Below are 8,061 nucleotides of genomic sequence, written 5' to 3' on the forward strand. Positions count from 1 at the left end.
CCCCAGGCCCCTGCAATAATAGGGGCATCAATCCTCAATCCAGGCAGTGCAGGATTGGACCTCCATTCAACCACCCACGCAATACTAACTCCAGACTCACCAGTAGCAGCCATTCCTACAGGAGTGTCCGGGTCACTGCCTGAGGGAACTGTAGGTTTAATATTAGGATGGAGCTCCACCTCGTTACAGGGGATCTTAGTCATCCCAGGAGTTGTTGATGCAGACTACACAGGAGAAATACAGATTTTACTTTCCACACCCACCACAACTATACAGATTCAGCCCAACCAGAAAATTGCCCAATTACTCCTGTTACCAATACATAAAATAGGGACAGCTGTTACCCAGGAAGCCAGAGGGGCCAGAGGCTTTGGATCTAGTGATGCAGCATTTTGGATACAAGAAATCCATGCTGCTAGACCTACAAAAATTTTACAAATTCAGGGAAAACCAATTGAAGGTCTATTGGATTCAGGAGCAGATGTTTCCTGCATAGCAGGGAAGGATTGGCCCTCTTCCTGGCCCACGCACACCACCTCCACTTCCTTAGTAGGACTAGGCAAGGCATCTAATGTAAAAAAGAGTTCTCAGATTTTAACTTGGGCTGATGAAGATCAACATTCAGGAACATTCTGTCCCTATGTAATTACGACTATCACCTTTACATTACGGGGAAGAGATATCTTGTCTCAAATGGGAGTTCTATTATATAGCCCCAACGGTGTTTGATTTACTCCTGTTACAAAAAATTACAAGAAAATGGGTTTAAATATTCCTCTTCCCATCATGTTCTACAACATACTCTATTTGTAATATACTAAATGTAGATTCTGAGGGAAATTCCCCGATGTACAGACACTGGAACCCTAATCTAACTAAACCTAAAGCCCTCATCAAATGGAGAGACTTGCTTACAGGAGCCTGGAAGGGACCTGATGTACTTTTAACCTGGGGGAGAGGATATGCTTGTATATTTCCGCAGGACACAGACTCACCTGTGTGGATTCCAGACCATCTAGTCTGACCCTATGTCTCACCGCCCTCCGTCTCCGCCTCACCCTAGCACACCTGACCAGTGCCCGTCTGCAGCAGATATGCAGCCCTGAGCTGGATCAACCTGTCCATTGGGAGGATCACATGTCCCACCTTTGCCTCAAATCTCCTTTCTTTTTTTTTTTTTTTTTAATCTGACTACTTGTTTGTTGGTTCTTTGGCCTTTCTCCTTCTCTCCTGAACACAGCCTTTTCTAGAATCTCCCTACCCTACTGTTCCAGGAAGGGCACCTCCCTTTTCTGCCGTGACTGGGGGTGTCTGGTATATGCCCCATACGTGGAGTTGTCTTGTGCCAAGAGCCTGACATCCTGGGCTGAGAAAGCCCTGTCCCGGGACTCTCCTTTGTCCAGTATTGGCCCCTCTTGCTCTTGTGTCAAGAGGGACCCTCTTCTCACAGTCCATTTGCAGGTGAGGGGAGCCCAAGGCAGGTGCTGGGCGTGGAGGCCCACAGGGGCATAGGCTACCAAGGAGACAGAACTGAACCTCTTGCAGGGGGGCGCTGCCCCTCCCTCATTCACACACCTCACATCACCCTGCTTGGCCCCGGAGGATGGCTGGTTAGCCAGAGATGGGTAAGATTCCTCAGGGAAGGAACAACCTAAGACAGGCACAGTCGCAGAGGGGCCATCAGGAGACAACTTGGGGGTCAACAGAGGTGGGGCACAGACCCTCACCCTCCCAACTTTGCAGAGGCCTGAACCCTCACCCCTTCTGAGGGAGGACTCCTGCCCCCATGGCTGCTTCGCTTCCCACGCCCAGCTCAGATCGGGACCCAGGTAAAGACAGAGACTGGCTGACAGCAACTGCCCTCTCACTGCAACAGGACTTGTTTCCCATTCTACCTTGGACCACAGGGAAAGGGGCAGCTGAAGGAAAGGTCTGTGTCAGGATGCTGCCTTCTTCCCTTTCTTCTCCCTCTTTTTTCTAAACACTTCCATGCCTTGTAGTTCTTTTGCTTTCTCTTCTTTTTCTCTCTACTACCCTCCATCTCTGCCTCCTCCTCCTCCCCAGTATCATCCATATTGGCCAACCCAGAGGGCACAGCTGACTCCTCCCCGGACACTGACACCACCATCAAGCACGGCCCTGATGGACCCTTTGATGCAGCCCTTCAACTCTCTAATGCTTCGGGAAACCCGTTGCCAATGACGCCACCCACTAGCCAGATCAACAAGGATATCCAAACTCCTGACTTGAGGACAGCTGAAATCCCTTGACTGAAGAGGCCAGCAACCTTCTACAGGAACAAGGCTCCTTGTGCACCCCATCCACTATGTTTATAGCTATGCTCATTATCATTGCCTGTCAGTCTTCTTCTGAGTCTTAAACAACCCAGTCCGAGAGGTGGCTGCTGATTTACATGCGCTATCATTTAAAAAATAAAAAAGGGGGAATTTGCCAGAAGCTGGTCCATCCTTGCTGCTTGACACAGTCGCTGAAGGGAAGAAACATCTGCACAGCATATGTTTCAAGGGACATGGTGTATATGGCATACTGTTCTTAATATGTTTGCTCACCTTCTTGGCGCTATGTGTTTTAACCAAGGTCACCTCCCCGAGAAAGGTTGTTTCCCCAGGTAGGGATTTTTCCCTGAAGTTAGGGAGGGAATAAAACCCCTTAACTAAATGCCAGGTGGGTAGTTAATCACTTTAACTATGAAAAATCCACCCTTAAGCTACATAATCTTTACTCCCTGGAATGGAGATAAGAAACACTCTAACCTTTGGAATAGAAATTGACAGGATTAAAATCAACTGGTATAAATACAGATGTAACAAGACAATAAAACACAGAACTTGGCTGGAGATCCTGGCTAGAGATCCTGGCTAGGCTGCTGATCAACTGAACACTGTCTCCGTGTCATTCCTTCTTCGCCGACTCTGTCCACACCTTTGGAGACCCCTGGACCTGCTGGGGTTAGACCCCAACACATTTTACTGTTGTAAAAAGTGATTTAAATAAAAATTCAAAAAAACTTTACAGGTTAAAAATTTAATAGGTGTCAGAGATTACGAGGATAGCTAACTGTAGTTTTAGGGCTTTCCTTGCTTTAGTCAAGGGCTTGCCTTAAACAATATGGGGTTAGATATTCTGAGAGCTCCCACTTGGCTGCCCTGGTTTTGTTTTCAGAGCCTTCTAGGCATCATCTAGTTTACATCTGAGACCAAGAACAACCATTGCAATTGGCCCTGAGCCGTGAACATGAATCAGTGATTTTGTACACATGTGACAGAAAAGGGTGTGGTGAGAACTAGCAAGTTGAATGCTTGACACAGTCTTCTACTGGCAGGATGCAACTTGTGAATCTAGACACCTTTAAACTGCCCCTCTCGGGGAACTATTACAGTGTTGCTCCTATATAAACCCAGTGTGCTAAATGCGGGATAAGGATACTCACTACCCCTTTCTCATTATTTGTGCAATTCACCCAAATTGTCTTATGTAGCAATAGTTTGTTCTTTTTAATTGCTGTGTAGTAAGAAAATGTGTGTATATGTGAAAGAGAGAGAGATAATTGATGAAAGAGAGAGAGATAATTGATTAATTTCAGGAATTAACATGAAATACACCTCCAGAAAGGCTTAGCAAGTTTCTTTCACCACAGTAATTAAAATAAATATCTACATTGACAAAGATACACATACATAGATATTTCATATTAAGAGGGAAGGAGGAACAATTTGTACTAGCCTAGGGTGGGTGACTCAATTTCTGTACCTGTTAAAACACATTGGGCATCTTCACAAACCAGGCTGGTCCAAGTCCTATAAACCTATGCCATTGTTAACATTCCTCTCATTTCAGAAATGTGAAGTGAGAAAAATTCAGGCTATACTATAAAAATCCCTGATCAAAAGTCAATGCCTAAAGGAATTCCATTACTTTCATTTTTAAAATAGAAAAACAGATAATGTAGTTATTTTTTAAAATCTTATTTAGTAGCAAACTAAGTAGATACCATGAACTTACATTTCCAAACACAGAGCAGGAATGTTGGCCTCCCCATAATATTTTTTAGCCTGTGGTTACTGCCTGCCCCACCTAGCCCATCCCTCCACCTAATTGCAGGCACACTTACTCTTCAGTGTTGACTGTGGAATGACTCCTCTGTTTCCCAGCAAGAACAATGGTTTCTCATACATTTGGGGTGTTTCCTTTGACGACTGTGGATTGCTCCCTGAATGATTTTAGAACTGAGTCTTTCTTTTTTCACTTTTATTTTCTTTCCAAAAGTAATGTGTTTATTGTAGAAACTTCAATAAGTATAGATAAGCAAATCAAGACAAAAATCACCTAGAATCTGATCAAAATTACGTTTTAGTTTATATATATTAAATATAAATATTTTTTATTATGCTGACAACATTTGATCAAACAAGTTCCTTGTTGGGCTTTTAGACCCTTGTCAGTTTTCTTGGTATAAATAATACTCTCAAAATTATCACTGGAAACTGAACATCCTTGATGATTGTTTTAAAATAAATTTCTAAAGATAAAAATGCGGGGTTAAAAGATGTGCAGTCTTTATAGATTGTTGCTTTTCTGAAAAGTTGCACCAGATCCATATCTGATCCCACAGAGAGTGAGCATCAGTGGGAGCATAATTGAAGCATTCTTGTACATATGTAAGAAACAAGTTGTAATGAAGGTAACATCCCATCAGTTTTCTTAGATTTTGATTCAAGAGGGTTTCCTTTATTTGTAAATTTGGTAACCATGGTGAATTTGGTTACTATTCCCTATGGCTCTTAGATTGAAGTGTATAACCTTGGCGCCATGTTTGCTAGTCAGGTGATTCAAATTCTACAGCATTTTTATTGTTTTATGTGGCCAGGTGATAAAGAGCTGTTTCAGTATCCCTTAGGAAATTTCCAACCAAATTGAGGGGTTTAGAATATTACAGATTCAGGATAGCTGGTAACTTGGATAAGGTATTTGCTCTGGGCAATGGCAATCTTATCTAATAATAGACAAACATCGTAATTGACCATACCTTTGCTAAGCCTCCCATTGGCTAATCAGCACGATATGCAAATTAACCACCAACAAAGATGGTGGCTAATTTGCATAGTGCAGGCAGGGTGGGACAGCGCAGCTGCCAGCCGCCATCCAGGCCCCCGTGTGCAACCACAGAAGCCACCTGCCTGCCGCCCCTGGCCCCAGAAACCCCAGAAGCAGCCCAGAAGTCGGTGATGGGGGAGATGGGGGTCCCCTGACACCTCTGGCGGAGGCATCAGGCCTGGGCAAGGGGCCGATCTGGCGATTGGAGGGGTTTGGGGGTCCCCTGCCCAGGCCTGACGCCTCGGTGAGAGGTGTCAGGCCTGGGCGGGGGGCCCAGCCAGCGATCGGAGCGAGATGGGGGTCCCCTGCCCAGGCCTGACACCTCTGGCGGAGGCTTCAGGCCTGGGCAAGGGGCCAATCCGGTGATCAGAGGTGATGGGGGTCGACACTTCTGGCCGAGGCATCAGGCCTGGGTAAGGGTGAGCTGGTGGTCGGGGGGAGATGGGGATCCCCTGCCCAGGCCTGAAGCCTGGACCAGAGGCATCAGGCCTGGGCCCGGGGGGCCAAGCCAGCGATTGGTTGGCTAAGCTCCCTGTATGCCACTGGTAATATTCTTAGTAACTTGGGTAATAAGAATCCAAAAAGGTGATCTAGGGTTTTTCACTACACTCCTGGCGAAAAAAATGAAGGTCCGCTGCTGGAGGGCTAAGAAATGTCATATCCTGCCCTAGCCAGTTTGGCTCAGTGGATAATGCCTTGGCCTGCCGATGGCAGGGTCTGGGTTCAATTCTGACCAAGGGCATGTATCTAGGTTGCAGGCTCCTCCCTGGCTGGGGCCCAGGTCAGGGCTCATGCAGGAGGCAACCAATCAAAGTGTTCTTCTCACTTTGATGTTTCTCTCTTTCTTTCCCTTTCTCTTCCACATTCTCTAAAAATCAATGGAAACATATCCTCAGGTGAGGATAAAAAAAATAATAAAGAAATTATTATTATATGAAAGACACATGTTGAAAATGCCTAAAGAAAGTTGTCACTTTTTCATGGTGAAGGGACTGGAGTCCGTGTTGATGAAAAAACCTTGCTGGCTGCGGTGACTGGCAGTGGCTGCAGCAGCGGGGTGATGGGGCTGGTTCCTTCCCCTGATCAGCCCAGTCACCTCCCACAAAGGGAGGCCAGACTGTGGCTTATGCCCGCTCCCCAAGGGGAGCAGGGAGCAGGCCTAAGCTGTCACTAGGACATCCCCTGAGGGCTCCCAGTATGTGAGAGGGGGCACGCTGGGCTGAGGGACACCCCCCCCCAGTGCACAAATTTCGTGCACCGGGCCCCTAGTTATTAAAGAATTTACAAACCAGGGGAAAGTGAACCACTCAATTTGGACCCTGGGATAGGGATGAAGAGGTCACAGGGGCTTGTCAAAGCTGTCTCGGGTGAGTGGAGAGGCTGAGTCAGTGTTGGAGGAGCTATGATCCCAGCATGCTGGCAGGGACAGCAGAGGCAGGGGGCCAACAAGAGCTAAAAGTCTGGGTTTCACGTTAGACCTGGGTTTTGATCATAATTTTATCACTTGGGAAAGATATGGTCTTGGGCAGATTACTTAACCTCTCTGAGCTTTGACTACGATGGAGACAAGCACCACCTTCTAGGACTATTGAGTGATTCTGGTGAAATAATATGTATAGGAACCAAGTACAGTAACTGACACATTGAAGGAATTCAATGGTTGCTATTAATACTATCATGGTTAGTAATTATTATGTAATTTCTTTTGAGGATACATTTAGAAAAACAAGACACATAACATCATTATGCCTCTTTTTTGGATACTCTATTGTATGGGTTCTTAACCTTTCCAAGAACTCACAGGAGGCCCATGGATAGATAGATATCTGTGAAAAAGAATATTAAACTTAGATGGGAGAAAAAGTCATTATTTTTATCAACCTCAAATGAACATTTAGTATTTCCTTTATTATGACTTCATGCAACAAATCTCAGTAGTATCAGCAATACTGATCATGCTTTCACCAACAATACAAAGTTACATATTATTTTCATATCACATTAAAATCATTGCAGGATCTTGAAATCTCATTTCAATTGGAATCATGTTGCAAAAGAACAGTAGTTCTTAGACCCACTCATTAGACCACTGCTAGTCACCCGTGGTCACTGTTTACCTATGCACAGACACTGATGTGATAGAGCTGGCCATCAAGAAACCCATATCATAATTTTCAAAATCATTTTGATAAAATACTTCAATATATTGATTTACTTTGTAATCCTATATACTTTCATTTATTCACTTTTAATTTTCCCTTTCTTTCTCTTTCTTTCTTTCTTTCTTTCTTTCTTTCTTTCTTTCTTTCTTTCTTTCTTTCTTTCTTTCTCTTTCTTAATCTCTTTCTTTCTTCCTGAGAGAGGAAGAGAGAGAGAGAGAGAGAGAGAGAGAAACATGGATTTGTTGTTCCCTTTATTTATGCATTCATTGGATGTGCCCTGACCAGGGATCAAACCCACAACCTAGGTGTATAAGGACGATGCTCTAACCCAGTGGTCGGCAAACTGCGGCTCGGCAAACTGCAGCTCGAGAGCCACATGCGGCTCTTTGGCCCCTTGAGTGTGGCTCTTCCACAAAATACCGACTTCTGCGCATGGGCCACGAAGTTTCAATTGCACTGTATGTGTGCGCTCGCATGTGGTATTTTGTGGTATTTTGTGGAAGAGCCACACTCAAGGGGCCAAAGAACCGCATGTGGCTCGCGAGCCACAGTTTGCAGACCACGGTTCTAACCAATTGAGCTACCCTGCCAGGGCTATTCACATTTTTTAAAAAAAATTCTTTAATTTGTTTGAAAGTACATATGTCTCTATTTTGCCCCCGCGGTGTAATCTCCTCAGCAGTTATCGCGCCCACACTCCGGCGAAGGTGCACTCGACTGCAGTCGTTTAGCCAGTGATTAGTGCATATACATCGGAGCAGGCAGCGTGCAGGTAGCAGTGAGC

Source organism: Myotis lucifugus, unplaced genomic scaffold (assembly GCF_000147115.1).
Source record: "Myotis lucifugus unplaced genomic scaffold, Myoluc2.0 scaffold_50, whole genome shotgun sequence".
Lineage (NCBI taxonomy): Eukaryota > Metazoa > Chordata > Mammalia > Chiroptera > Vespertilionidae > Myotis > Myotis lucifugus.